Genomic DNA, 13434 nt, shown 5'->3' with positions numbered 1-13434 from the left:
ATTGCCGACCCTCTCTGAACAGCCAAAGTCAAATTCCATTGACAAGGCTTTAGCGATCTGGTACAACTATCAACGGAAAGGTCACTTTACTAGTGAATGTAAGTCCAAGAAGACTGTGATGTCGTCTTCTAAACCCCTATCCTTCTTCATATCTAAAGATGATAAATACCTAAAGCTGAAGAAGAAGTATAAGAAGATAAACTCTCAACGTAAAGGCAAAGGTCTTGTCGCTGAAGAACATGACTGGGTTGATTCTTCTAAAGAATCATCCTCTAACAAGGAAGATACAACTTATCTTTGTCTAATGGCCAAGGATGTCAAAGATGAACCATCAGAGACATCATTCTCCAGTGATCCTTCGTCATCTACTCCTATCAGGTACGTTCCCTGAATGAACCATCCTCTTCTACCTCTAATAGGCTATCTGCACTAGATACGCTGACGATTGATCTTTACATTGCTTTGAATGGAAAATCCAAAGTTGAAAATCTTAATCTTGATCTTCAAGAATAATTAGAGATATGCCATTTTAAGATCAAAGGGTTGACTAAGATTGAAAAAAATCTTAAGGATCAGGTCATTGTAAACCAAACCATAAGCATCGAATGCAAGTAGGCTATCGTTGAGCGTGAGCAAGCTATTGCTAAACTCTAAGATGAGAAGGCTACCATTGAGGGGTGGTGTAAAGCTTCCATCAAGGCCTCTGAGATCATCAACAGTCAGATCCCTGCCAAGATAAAGAGTGGTCTAGGATTCTCCTATGATCAAGAAGTATGTGTCACTGACAGGTCAGGTCCATGCATAAGTTTGGTAATTTTGTCTCTTCCATTCCTGACACCTCTTCTTTTTAGTATTCTTCCACTGAAACTCATCTTGAAGGAACTCCCTTGAGTCCAAGATGAAAAGACAAAGGTAAATCCACTGTCATCGCTCCTCTTCCCAAGAAAGCCAACAAGTCTAATAGACCTATATTTAAACCTTCATCTTGTAAACCTTCTTCCTCAGGGACCAAGGTATCTGAACCTTCTCAGAAACCTAAGCCAAAGATGAAAGTCAATCTCTCACCCAATGATTTCAAACCCTCAACTATTCCTCCTCAAGAAAATAAGAAAGCAATCCTTGGAGCTTGTCCCTCTTCTATTATCTCGAACCCTTCTGGCCCTAAAGATACTTTCAGCTATAGGAAGTGTAGACACTGTGGTGAAACTACACATATTTCTAGCAAGTGTCCTTCAACTACCAAATTTGGTCCGTCAGCTAAGGTAATGGAAGTAACCACGACAGAAAAATCAACCAAGGCGAAATCTGCCACCAAAGATGTAAATCTAACTAAGGTGAAGAAGTCCACTGAAGCCTCTTCTTCAGGCTCAGTGAAGACACCTGTTGACCCTGAGTCTTCAGCATCAGTGGATGTCGCCTCTAATTTCGCTGGACCCATTGAGATATGAGTACGTAAGCAATCTTAATCTATTTTCATATGTAGGAAGTCAAAGAAATATGGTATCTCGATAGTGGATGCTCAAGACATATAACTGGAGACAAAGCCCTGCTAGCTGACTACAAGGATGAAAGAGGCCCTTACATGACCTTTGGAGGAAACAGAAAAGGATGTACCAAGGGCGTTGGTATATTAGCCAATGGTGCAACCACTTTCAAGTGTGTTGCATATTATGAAGGACTAAAGCACAATTTTCTTAGCATCAATCAGCTGTGTGATAAAGATTTCACAATGAAATTTTCTAAGAGTTCATTTAGAGTTTTTGACAATGATGACAAGCTTGCTCTTACAGATTATCGTCTAGAGAATGTGTATGTCATCAACATGGATTCTCCCATCACTGAGAATAGTTGTTTTCTTTCTAAAGCCTCTACAGATATCAACTGTTTATGGTATAAATGACTCTCTCATCTCAACTTCAAGACACTAAATGAGCTGTCTTGAAAGGATATTGTCATTGGCCTTCCTCAACACTCCTTTGCAAACGAATCTCTTTTCTCAACATGTGAAAAAAGGAAAACAGACAAAGGCTAGGTTCAAATCTAAGCAAGTCTCTTCAGTGACTTCTCTTCTTCAGCTTTTGCACATGGATTTATTTGGTCTAATCAACATGCAATCTATTGCTGGAAAGAAATATACACTTGTCACTTGTTAGACCCCATCTTGTGAAAGTGTAAGTAAGAAGCCTCTTACTCTAGTCAATAGGACTGAATCTAAAGAAGCAGTCTGGACTAAGAGCTCTCATACAGAAAAGGTCAAGAACTAGAGCTCTTACTCAAAGAGTGAAGGATCCTACATACAGAGCCCGCGCTCAATCTTCGTGGACGATCAAGCCTTATGTGCCAAAAAGCTTAAGTGCTTGATGCAAAGCTACAACTCTAAACATAGAGCCTCTGCATAGTACATGCAAAGCCTCTGTATAGTACCTGCAGAGCCTCTGGTCACCTAACTCCATGGAACGCGCGTTTTGTCCAAACATTCTTGCAAGCGTCAAACAGAATCAAGGCGACTTGACTTGGTCTGCTCCACTTTTTAAGGGTAGTCAACGATAAGGATGCAGACTCAGCAACTCAGAGATTCAAGCCATAATTATAACATAGTTTGTTTGACTTAGGCGTATATAAGGAGGCTTCCTCCTTAGGTTCAAATTACCTGAGAGTGCCGACTTATCTAGCATTTTTTGTGAGAATACGTTTAGATTGAGAATTGTTATTTTCATTAATAAAAGCATCTGACTTATTCAAAGTCACTTACTGTTCTTATTTTCTATTTGAATATCTCATTTGATCAAACTCAGTTCACTGTTCGTATTTCATTCACATTATTTATTAACTGTGTTTACTGAGAATTAAGAGTATCTGGATTCCAACATCACTATTGATGAGTATTCCAGGTACACTTGGGTCTTCTTTCTCAGATCTAAGAGTGATGCATCTGACGAAATCATCTCGTTCATCAAACACATATAAGTACAGAACAACATCAGAGTACGATCTATCAGGAGTGATCATGGCACTGAATTAAAAAATAGTACCATTGATGACTTCTTTATGAACAAGGGAATATCACACAACTTCTCAGTTATGAGAACTCCGCAACAAAACGGGATCACTGAAAGAAGAAATCGAACAATCATTGAGCTCTGTATCAATGCTCAGCGAATATTGTCTCCCTACTCAATTATGGGTTGAAGCCGTCAACAATGCTTGTTTTACTTAGAATCCGTCGCATATCGTCAAGAGATTCAAGAAGACAACTTATGAACTCTTTCATAGTAGAAAGCCTTCTATTATCTTTCTTCACATATTTGGTTGTACTTGTTACATTCTTAACAATAGAAACCAACTTGGAAAGTTTGATCCCAAAGTCGATAAAGGAATCTTCCTTGGATATTCTTTAGTATCCAAAACCATTATAATATTCAACAAGAGACGATAGACTATAGAAGAATCTATCCATGTCACCTTTGATGAATCTCAATCAACCAACTCTAAACCCATCTTTGAAGATGATAAGAGTTAGACAACTGAATGGTATCTCATTATAGACAATCTAAAGCTTCCTTTAGCAATCAACCAAGCCTGATCCTCAAGAAACTGACGATGATCCAATTATCATTCTAGATGTGACTAGTAACGAAGTTGAATCCTCTTCAGGATATTTGCCATTCCCATTGTTCACTTACCCCTTCTACTTCAAACACTGACCCTTTAGTCGTTGAAAATTCTTCAGTTTCTGAACCTCTATCAGTTGTTGAATCACCTATTGAGGCTCCTTTAGTGATCCAACCTGTTGCTGAAGAATTTGTTATTGATGCCTCATCTTCTATGCTTGAGCTTCCAATCATAGATGATAATCCTCTACCAGCTCAACGATAGATGAAATACCATTCAGTATATCAAAGTTTTGGTGATCCAAGTGCAGGTGTTCAGACCCGATGTGGTATAGGTAATATCTATCTCTTTGTCAACTTTCTTTCTTTAGTTGAGCCAAGAAGATCAATGAGTCTATCATTGACCCTAGTTGGGTCAATGTTATGCAAGAGAAACTTATTGAGTTTGATAAAAACCAAGTCTGGTACCTTGTCCTACATCCATCTGACAAAACTGTGATAGGCACCCAGTGGTTTATCGCAATAAGTTAGATAAACAAGGAATTGTGACCCGAAACAAGGCTCGTCTTGTTCCTCAGGGTTATGAGCAAGAAGAATAGATTGACTATGATGAAACCTTCACACCAGTGGCTAGAATCGAAGTTATTCAACTCTTTCTAGTCTTTTGTTGCCCATAGATACTTCAAAGTCTTTCAAACGGATGTAAAGAGAGCTTTTCTAAATGGAAAGCTTCTAGCGAAAGTTTATGTTGAACAACCTTTCGGGTTTCTTGACCCCAAATATCCAAATCATGTCTATAGATTGGATAAAGCTCTTTATGGGTTAAAACACCCCCTCGTACCTAGTATGATACCCTCTCCTCATTTCTCATGTATGGGAAATTCGTCCGTGGAAAGATTAACCAGACCTTATTTCTTAGGAAAGTTAAAGGTCATATCATTCTAGTCCAAATTTATGTTGATGATATAATTTTTGGTTCCACTAATCCCTCATTATGTTTTCAGTTCGCTGAATGCATGAATAAAGAATATCAAATGAGCATGATGGGAGAAATAACTTACTTTCTAGGTCTTCAGATAAAAAAATCAGATAAAGGTATCTTTATCAATCAAAGTAAGTATGCTAGGGACATGATGAAGAAGTTTGATCTAACTAACAACTCGTCTACGAAGACTCCAATGGATCCTCCTCTCTCGCTGAACAAGGATCCAAATGGAAAGCCTGTAAACATAACTGTTTATAGATAAATGATCGGCTCCCTACTGTATCTCACAGCAAGTCATGTAGATATTTTGAACTCTACTTATTTGTATGCACGATATCAATCCAAACCAAAGAAGTCCCATATGATTGTTGTAAAACACATCTTCAAATATCTGAAGGGAACTCCAAATCTAGGTCTTTGGTATCCCAAGGAATAAGGTTTTGACCTTATTGGTTATTTGGATAGTGATTTTGTAGGTTGCAAAATTGATAGGAAAAGCACCGCTGGAGGTTGTCAGCTTCTAGATGGAAAGTTGGTGAGCTGGACAAGTAAAAAGCAAAACTCAAGTCCACATCAATTGCTGAGGCTGAATATGTTGCTGCTGGAAGCTGTTGTGCTCAAACCTTATGGATGAAAAACCAGCTCAACAACTATGATCTTCAGCTCTCAAAGATCCCTATCTATTGTGATAGCACTAGTGCTATTGCTATTGCTATTGCTAACAACCCTGTTCTCTACTCCAAGACCAAATATATTGAGATCAAATATCATTTTATCCGAGATTATGTTATGAATGGTAATATTGAACTTCACTTTGTACCCACTGAGTACCAACTCGCTAACCTTTTTATGAAGCCTTTTGATGAGACAAGATTTAAAATGCTTAGAATAAGGACAACTTTGAGGTATATTAAAATATTTTCTTAAATGTTCCAACCACTTCTTTGAACTGAAAATGATTTTATTATTCTCTGAAGTGTGATTTTTAAGTGATTTTTATTTAAATTCGGTCTATAATGAGTACTATCTGTGATAAGGTATTACATTGAGTCAATACCTGTGTATTTTCTCTTCATACATAACCTCCAATACCTGATTCAACTATTCTTCAATCTGTTATTATCACGTCTCTAAAATACAATATTCATTTTTGATGATAATACACTCGTTTGTAACCTAATTTGTTTTCAGAACTTATTGAAAATAATTCTTCATTGTTAAATACTTCATTATTCTTTGAATTCTTAATCAGTAAATTTGTTCTTACAGATTTTCCTTCATTTCTCTTCATATATGTGATAAGTGGGTCCTGGTTATACACTTGAGGTAATTGTTATGTGATTACTTGTTTATGTGGTCATATGAATATATGATTAATTGCTATAATTGATCATGTGGTACATGGGATTATGTTAGTACTGAAAATCATCTTATTTCTTGAAGATCTTAATCATGTTTGTATGATTTTGGGAATCACAATTGGTATCAGAGCAGACTGCAGCAGTTTTGATTAGAGGATTAAACAAATTTGCACGAATTTTAGTGGATTTTCGATCTGAATCTTCATCTGTTCATATATGTTCTTCATCCAGGATCTGTTTTTGATCATTTTTTGGTTGAATTTTGATTGTTAATCGATTTTATTTGCATCGCTAGATTCGCAATCTGATTTTGAACAAGTTTGATTCACAATATTTTTGATTTTAAACAAGTTTTGAACCTGATTTGATTGATTTTTGAGTTTTTCAAATACTGTTGAATGTTCTTCAAATTCATAAATTTTCATGTTTTGATCCAAATTTTTGGTAAAAAGTGTGAAATTTGTGTTTTTGTTTGAGTTTTAGTCCGATTAACTCTTAGTCGATTTAGTCTGTTTATCGCTTAAAGCTTGTACGGTTTATACTTGTAAATTTTCTGTGTGAATTGGATTTGATCGGATTAGAATAAACCGGTCAAGTCGTGATCTGTTTAAGAGGTAAATCGTTCGACCCTTGTGCGGATAGTTGAGCGATTTAAATAAATCTCTTGGTAAGTCGTTTGTGTTTTGTGCGGATAGTTGAGCGATTTAAATATATCGCTTGGTAAGTCGTTTGTGCTTTGTGTGGATATTTGAGCGATTAAGGAAATCCGCTTAACAGGTTTGTATGTTGTGCGATTTATTGTGCGATTTACCAGGTTAGGGTTGAGCTTTATTCTTTGATTGAATCTTTTGAATGATCGTACTTTGACTTTGACTTTTTTGGACAGATTTGTGAACGGATTATGACTTTGTTTTGTGATCGATTTAATTCCTTGACTTTTTAATCAAATTGATTTTAAGCGGACTTATACGTATTTTGACTAGTTGACTTAGTTGACTTTGACTAATTGACTTGTTGACTTTTTACGTCCGATTTTCGTTTTGGAATTTTGACTAAGTGTTGAAAACTTTCGATTTGAGATTTTTAATCAAAATTGATTTTTGTGCCTTATCCGTATTGATTTTGCATTATCCGTATAATGTTTGTTTAATTGTCTAATTTTTGGCTAAGTGTTGATAAGTGTGCGATTTGTTGTCCGGACTTCTAATCCGGATAACTTTGTTTGTCGAAAAATCTGTTGTCCGGACTTCTAATCCGGATGAGCTTGACTATATTCCTAATCCGGATAAGCTTGAGTGCTTAATTTTTCTAAGTGTTGAATGAGTGCATATTCATAGTTGAGATTTATCAAATATATTTTTTGTATACTGATCCTTTAATACAAACTTTGAACTGCAGTTGATTATATATCGTACGAATTGATAAAATGAGTTCTTGGGAAGCAATGGCTATCGGTACTGATACCAAGCCATCAGTGCTATTTCGTGGAGAATATAATCAATGGAGAGATAGATTTCTGAATTTCATAGAGAGAATGAAGGAAGGAGATCTGATTATGGAATCTTTGATGGAAGGCCCTGTTATATACTACAGAGAGATACCTGCTATTCCAGAACAAGGCATACTTGTTCAGACTGTTATTAAAGAAATTTTTTGATATTCAACTCAAGAAAGAGAAAGAGCCCATGCTGATGTGCTTTGCAAGTCTTACATGATCCAAGCACTGACCAATGACATCTACACCAGCATTGACAGTCATAAAGCATCTGATCACAGCATGTGGCTTCAAATTGAAAAGATGATGATGGGTTCTAAAGTTGGAACTCAGTTGAAAATAACTAACTATATATCAACATATGAAGAATTCAAGGCTAAAGATGGTGAGAGTCTTGATGATGTTTATGATAGGCTTACCAGACTGCTTAATGATCTGACAAAGAACGGAATCTCTAAAACTGTAATAGAGATAAATGTTAAATTCCTCAAMAATCTTCAGCCAGAGTGGAAACCGTTTGCTAATCATATCAGATTCAATAAATCATTATCTGATATTGATGTTCATGAAATCTATGAAACTCTGAAGCAGAATGAGGAAGATGTTTTGGAGATCCGAAATTTAAAGAAGAAGAAAGAGAACGAAGTTGCTGATCCTTTGGCTTTTGTATATGAGAAGAAAGTAAAGAGCAGAGCTAGAAAGCAAGTGAAGGAAGTTAGCCAATCAAGTGAATMTGAAAAAGAAGAAAGTAACAGTTCAGATTCAGACTCTGAAATGTCAGAAATTAGACATGCCATGTCAATGCTCACTAAAGCATTCCAGAAGAAGTTCCCGAAACGGCCACACTCGAACAACCAAAGATTCTCGTCGGGTTCCAAATATGAATACAAAGACAAATTTGGCGAGAAAAAGAAATATGAAGAAAAAAGGTTCGAGAAGAAGTATGAGAAGAAGCCGGAAAAGAAGAAGAAATTTGGCAAAGGCGTGGCTGATGAAAACACCAAATGTTATAACTGTGGCAAACTAGGCCACTTTGCTGTAAATTGTAGGAAGCCGGTAACTCGAAATACTAACTACTACAAGAATAAATTTCTTCTCTCCAAACAAAGAGATGCCGGGAAAGCGCTTATGGCAGAGGATGATCACTGGTTAAATCTGACTGATGAAGAGGAAGAAATTGAAGCTGTTGCGCACGTGTGCTTGATGGCTAAATCAGATAACTGTTCTTCAGATGAAGAAGAAGAACAGAGTGCTGAAATGAATGAAGAGGTATTGGAGCAATCATGCATTAAACAGATGCATAAGATGATGCTCAAACTCCAATCTTTCCAGCAAGAATTAAAATCAGAAAAAATGCATTCAAACAATTTTGAAAAAGAGTTAAAAATGCAAAAAGAAAAATATATTACATTGCTTAATGAAAATGCTGGAAACTTGGACTGGGCTAAATCTTTGTTATCTGAGTCCAAATTATTTGATGAAAAATCCAATATCTTCAAAGTCGAATTATCTGACTTAAAGGAAAATTATAAATCATTAAAATTAGTTAATGAAGAACAAATTGTTAAAATAAGTAAGCTTGAACTTCAAATAATTCAATTAAATGAAAAACTGAAGTCTAAAGAGGAAGTTTTATATAAATGAGGACAAACTGATCAAACCATTTTTCTAAACCAACCATCTGAAGCGAGATTCTTTAACCCTCGGAAAGGTTTGGGGTATGAAAATCGAATTTTTTTAGGAAAAGCTTTATATAATGCCCTGACCTTATACAAATTTGAATATCTTGATTGCGGTCCCGAGTTTTCAGTAAATTTACAAAATCTTCTGATGAGGTAGAACAACGAGAAGATTACAATCGTCAAAGAAAAGATAAAATGCAAGTTCCATTTGATTATACAAATCTTAATGAAAGTTATAATAATCAAGACTCTACACTTTCAACAGATTATTTTCACAGTTATTCAAAAGCAGAGCTTGAATCAAAACCAGTTGAACCGAAGCCTTACACTCTAACTCTTATTTTAGAAAAACAAGTGGTTTAGTTGGAAAAGATTTTAACTGAAGAAAGACTTTCATTTAATAAACAGAAACAATAATTTTTAAATAAAATTGAAGATTTATAAAATTCTAAAATAAAAACGGAACATGTTGAGTCTGAATGTTTTTCGTGCGAAAAATCTTTGAGTGAAGCCTCCGATTCAGAAGAAATTAATAATTTTAATGAAGAAATTAATTTTTCAAATATCTTAAATTCAGATGTTTGTTTAGATAATGAGATTGATCGTTTTGATTTTTCAATCAATTTACCCAGTCATGAAGATTTTATAGTTAAAAACAATATGACTGAGGATTCCGATTTAACTTCAGACTTTGAAAAGAATTTTAATCAAAAACCTGTTTCCGAGGATGTGTATTATAAAAAGAATAAAACTAAAAATAATTCAAGGAAACAGAAGAAGCTTACAAAGAAAAAAAAACAAAAAGTTCGACATCCAATTAAATCTGATAATTTTCTTTTTCTTATTTCAGATAAGTCGATGAAGTTTAAGACTATTTGGAGAGTAAAAGAAGAAGACAAATCATCAACTCAACAGAAGAAGAATAAATTTACTAAATCTGTATTAAATTATTTGACATTGAATAATTCTGTAATAAGATATTCAGTTGATGAATTGTTTGATATAAGAAATAGTAAAAATAATTGTTCTCCATGTAGAGTGAATGAATTACTTAAGTCTTTTACTTCGTTTAAACCTTATCATTTCATGCATTTTGCGCTTTCTACTTTATCTAAGAAATTGCATGTTAAAGAGCGTTGGTTTGGTACCTATAGTATACCACCAACAAAATATGAGCTTAAAGGTCCAAAACTAAAATGGGTACCAACATCCAATTGATTCACTTTTGCAGGTTAACCGGCATGTGTGGTTCTTAGACTCCAGATGTTCTAAGCACATGACTGGTAGAAAAGAACTCTTAGCTAAGTATGTTGAATCTTTTGGAGGTACGGTAAGGTTTGGTAACAATCAATAAGCACCTATCCTTGGATACGGTGATATAATTTCTGGGAATTTAACTATTAAGAAAGTGTCGTTTGTCGAAGGACTTGGACATAATTTGTTTAGCATAGGTCAATTATGTGATAAAATCTAGAAGTCTGTTTTAAAGCTAACCAAGCAGCATCCGAACTACTAATGGTAAGGACCTCTTAGCTGGAATCAGAAGATCAAATCTCTACACAATTGACCTATCCAATACACAAGTAGATACTGATGTCTGCTTGATATCCAAGGCATCCTTAAAGYAGAAYTTACTATGGCATCGGCGACTTTCACATYTGAACTTTAAGYATCTTAACAAGTTGGTATGTGACAACTTGGTTAAAGGCATCCCAGAACTGAAGTTTCATAAAGACCATGTATGCGGTGCATGCGAGATGAGCAAAATGAAGAAAGCTTCACACAAGCTGAAGACAGAGTTCAATACCGAACGTCCTTTACATTTACTTCATATGGATATTTGCGGTCCTATGAGAGTCCAAAGTATCAATGGGAAAAAGTATGTGCTGGTTATTGTAGATGACTATTCCAGATATACCTGGGTTCATTTTCTGCGATCAAAGGATGAAGCAGCCGAAACGATTATTTCATTCTTGAAGACAGTTCAAAATAATTTGCAACTTCAAGTTCAGAAAATCAGATCTGACAACGGAACTGAATTCAAGAACAACTCACTCGGTTTATTCCTAAAACTCCACTTCTTCCTCTTCGTCGTCTAAAACGACTTCTGTCCCCAAATTTACTACCTCTATGGGCGCTGTAAAACTCTATTGGAGATTGAAGATTATATCTTGTATTTGCTCAGAGGGGGACTCTTCTCGAATAGCTTTGCGCAACCTTCTACGCTTAGGTACAGCCTCTGCCGGGCCTTCTTAAACCTCGGCCTCTGTGACCTCAACCTCTGTAGGTTGGGCCTTCTTTGATTTCTTCTTTTTGGGTTTTGGCAGAGGACTGTTTGGACCCTCTTCTTCTATGGGTCTCTTTTTCTCAGAAGGATCGACATCCTTGTGAGTCTTCTTAGACTTCTTTGGCCTTCGTGGGGGACTACTAACTACTCTCGGTCCTTCCTTACTCAGCTCTCTTGCCTCTGCAGGCACCTCCAATCTTCCCTCAACTCTCATTTTATGCACTCTCTCACCTACGGGGATACCTATTCATGGAGGGGTTTCAGGGACCGGCTCTGGCCTCCTGTATCCACGTCTATAAGCCTTTCTATCTCCCTTGCTAAGGTACTTGAGCATAGCTTTTGATAATGGCCTCGGGCTTCTGTAACCTAGCTCATGCTATTGGATGAAACTCCTTCATTGGGTATAAGCGAGCATTCGGCTCTGCAGAGGGCAGCTTCTTTGCAATCATGTCTCCAATGACCAAGCCGAAGAACCTCTGTAAGATCAAGTTTGGGTGATTGAGGTCTTCCTTGGCTTTCTTCTGTGCTTTTACCTTCGATTTCTCACCCTGTTGAGTAGCACATTTCTTCTTGATTAGGCCTATCATATCATCAAAGATGAGTTGTACGTAATCCAGGGGCAAGTTGAAGTATATTCCATAGACAATGGAGAGCATGGCATGAGATGCTTGATCGTGGCTGCCGACCTTCCCCGTTAAGTAACAGTTGATGATTGAAAACAGAGTATTCCACATAGGAGGGAAGGCCCTTCCTCTTGAATTCAGTCCGTTTGACGATTTTCGTCTTTGCCGTGTATGAGTGGAATTCGAGGAATTCGATCAATTCTGCATCTGTTGGAGTTGGTGCAAAGGCATCCAAATGAAGATCATCCAGAGTAGGTAGGTGTAGGGCAACACGCAGGGTTTCGACGTTCATCTCCATTGGTACAAGGGATTTGGTTATTAGGTGTGAAGCATAGCCCACTATGTTTAATCCAACATCTTTCAGGGTGCAGATGTACGAACTGAGAAGAAATTGGGTGAGATAGGTTTCAGGGGTAGGTTTTGTTGCAGTGAGTGCATAATAGATGGGGTGGTTGCGAAGGATTTCCAATAGTGGATAAGTGTATTCAGGGAAGCCATTTGGGGATGGATAAGTGTTTCATATCGATTCTGTAAAAACGATATGGCATGAGAGGTCAGTGCCTGAGATTGGTTCACTTCATCATTGCTTGGGTTGTTTTCGGATTGAGCGGAGGCGGATGCTGAGCTTGAAGACATAGTTACAGGTTGTCGGAAAGCTTGAGATTTTGCTGGAGGAGTATTTAGAGAAGTGAAGGGGTTTATGATGGGGGGAAGAGTATTTATAGTGACGAATTTTGAATGTGAACCGTTTATTTGGCTATATATCGTGATGAGTGGTTTATGGGAGAGACGAATAAAAATATGTCACGTGGTGTTSGGAAGACGCACGATTGATGACGTGCGCCCCCGTTTCTGACACGCGCATGGTCAACTTTAACTCTTATCCACAGAACCACACGCACCATATCAATAATATAAAACTATAGAAGAGTTTTGTCAGAGACCTAAGGGTAACAGAGCCTCTGTGATATGTGCGAGGCCTTCTTACATGTTACACCTTTATACCTAAATGGTTTGAAAATCTTCAGAGAGATGAGCACCTTCTCAGTTCAGACCCACAGAGCCTCTGATAGAAGTGCCAGAGGTTCTGATGAGCTGACCTCTGAGATCAAGATACTTCAAAAAAGTTGGCACCTTATGAGGTTTTGATTTTCAATTTAAAAACTCCCCCTACAAGCCAGCTTCCATGGCTCCCCCTCAAACCTTGCATATCTCCGCGAGGTAAACCTGCTAACTAAGAAAACAAGTGAAGGTTAACCAAGAAGTAAAACTATATACAAAAAGAGATTATTAAAAGTAAGACATACAACACTTAGAACTCTGGGCATGCCATTCCTATTTTTTCAATAAGAAAGTTGAATCTTTTCTCATCAAGGGCTTTTGTAAAGAG

Source organism: Cynara cardunculus, unplaced genomic scaffold, assembly GCF_001531365.2.
Source record: "Cynara cardunculus var. scolymus isolate 2C unplaced genomic scaffold, CcrdV1 Un_Scaffold_4548, whole genome shotgun sequence".
NCBI classification, from domain to species: domain Eukaryota; kingdom Viridiplantae; phylum Streptophyta; class Magnoliopsida; order Asterales; family Asteraceae; genus Cynara; species Cynara cardunculus.
This window is presented reverse-complemented; position numbering follows the sequence as displayed.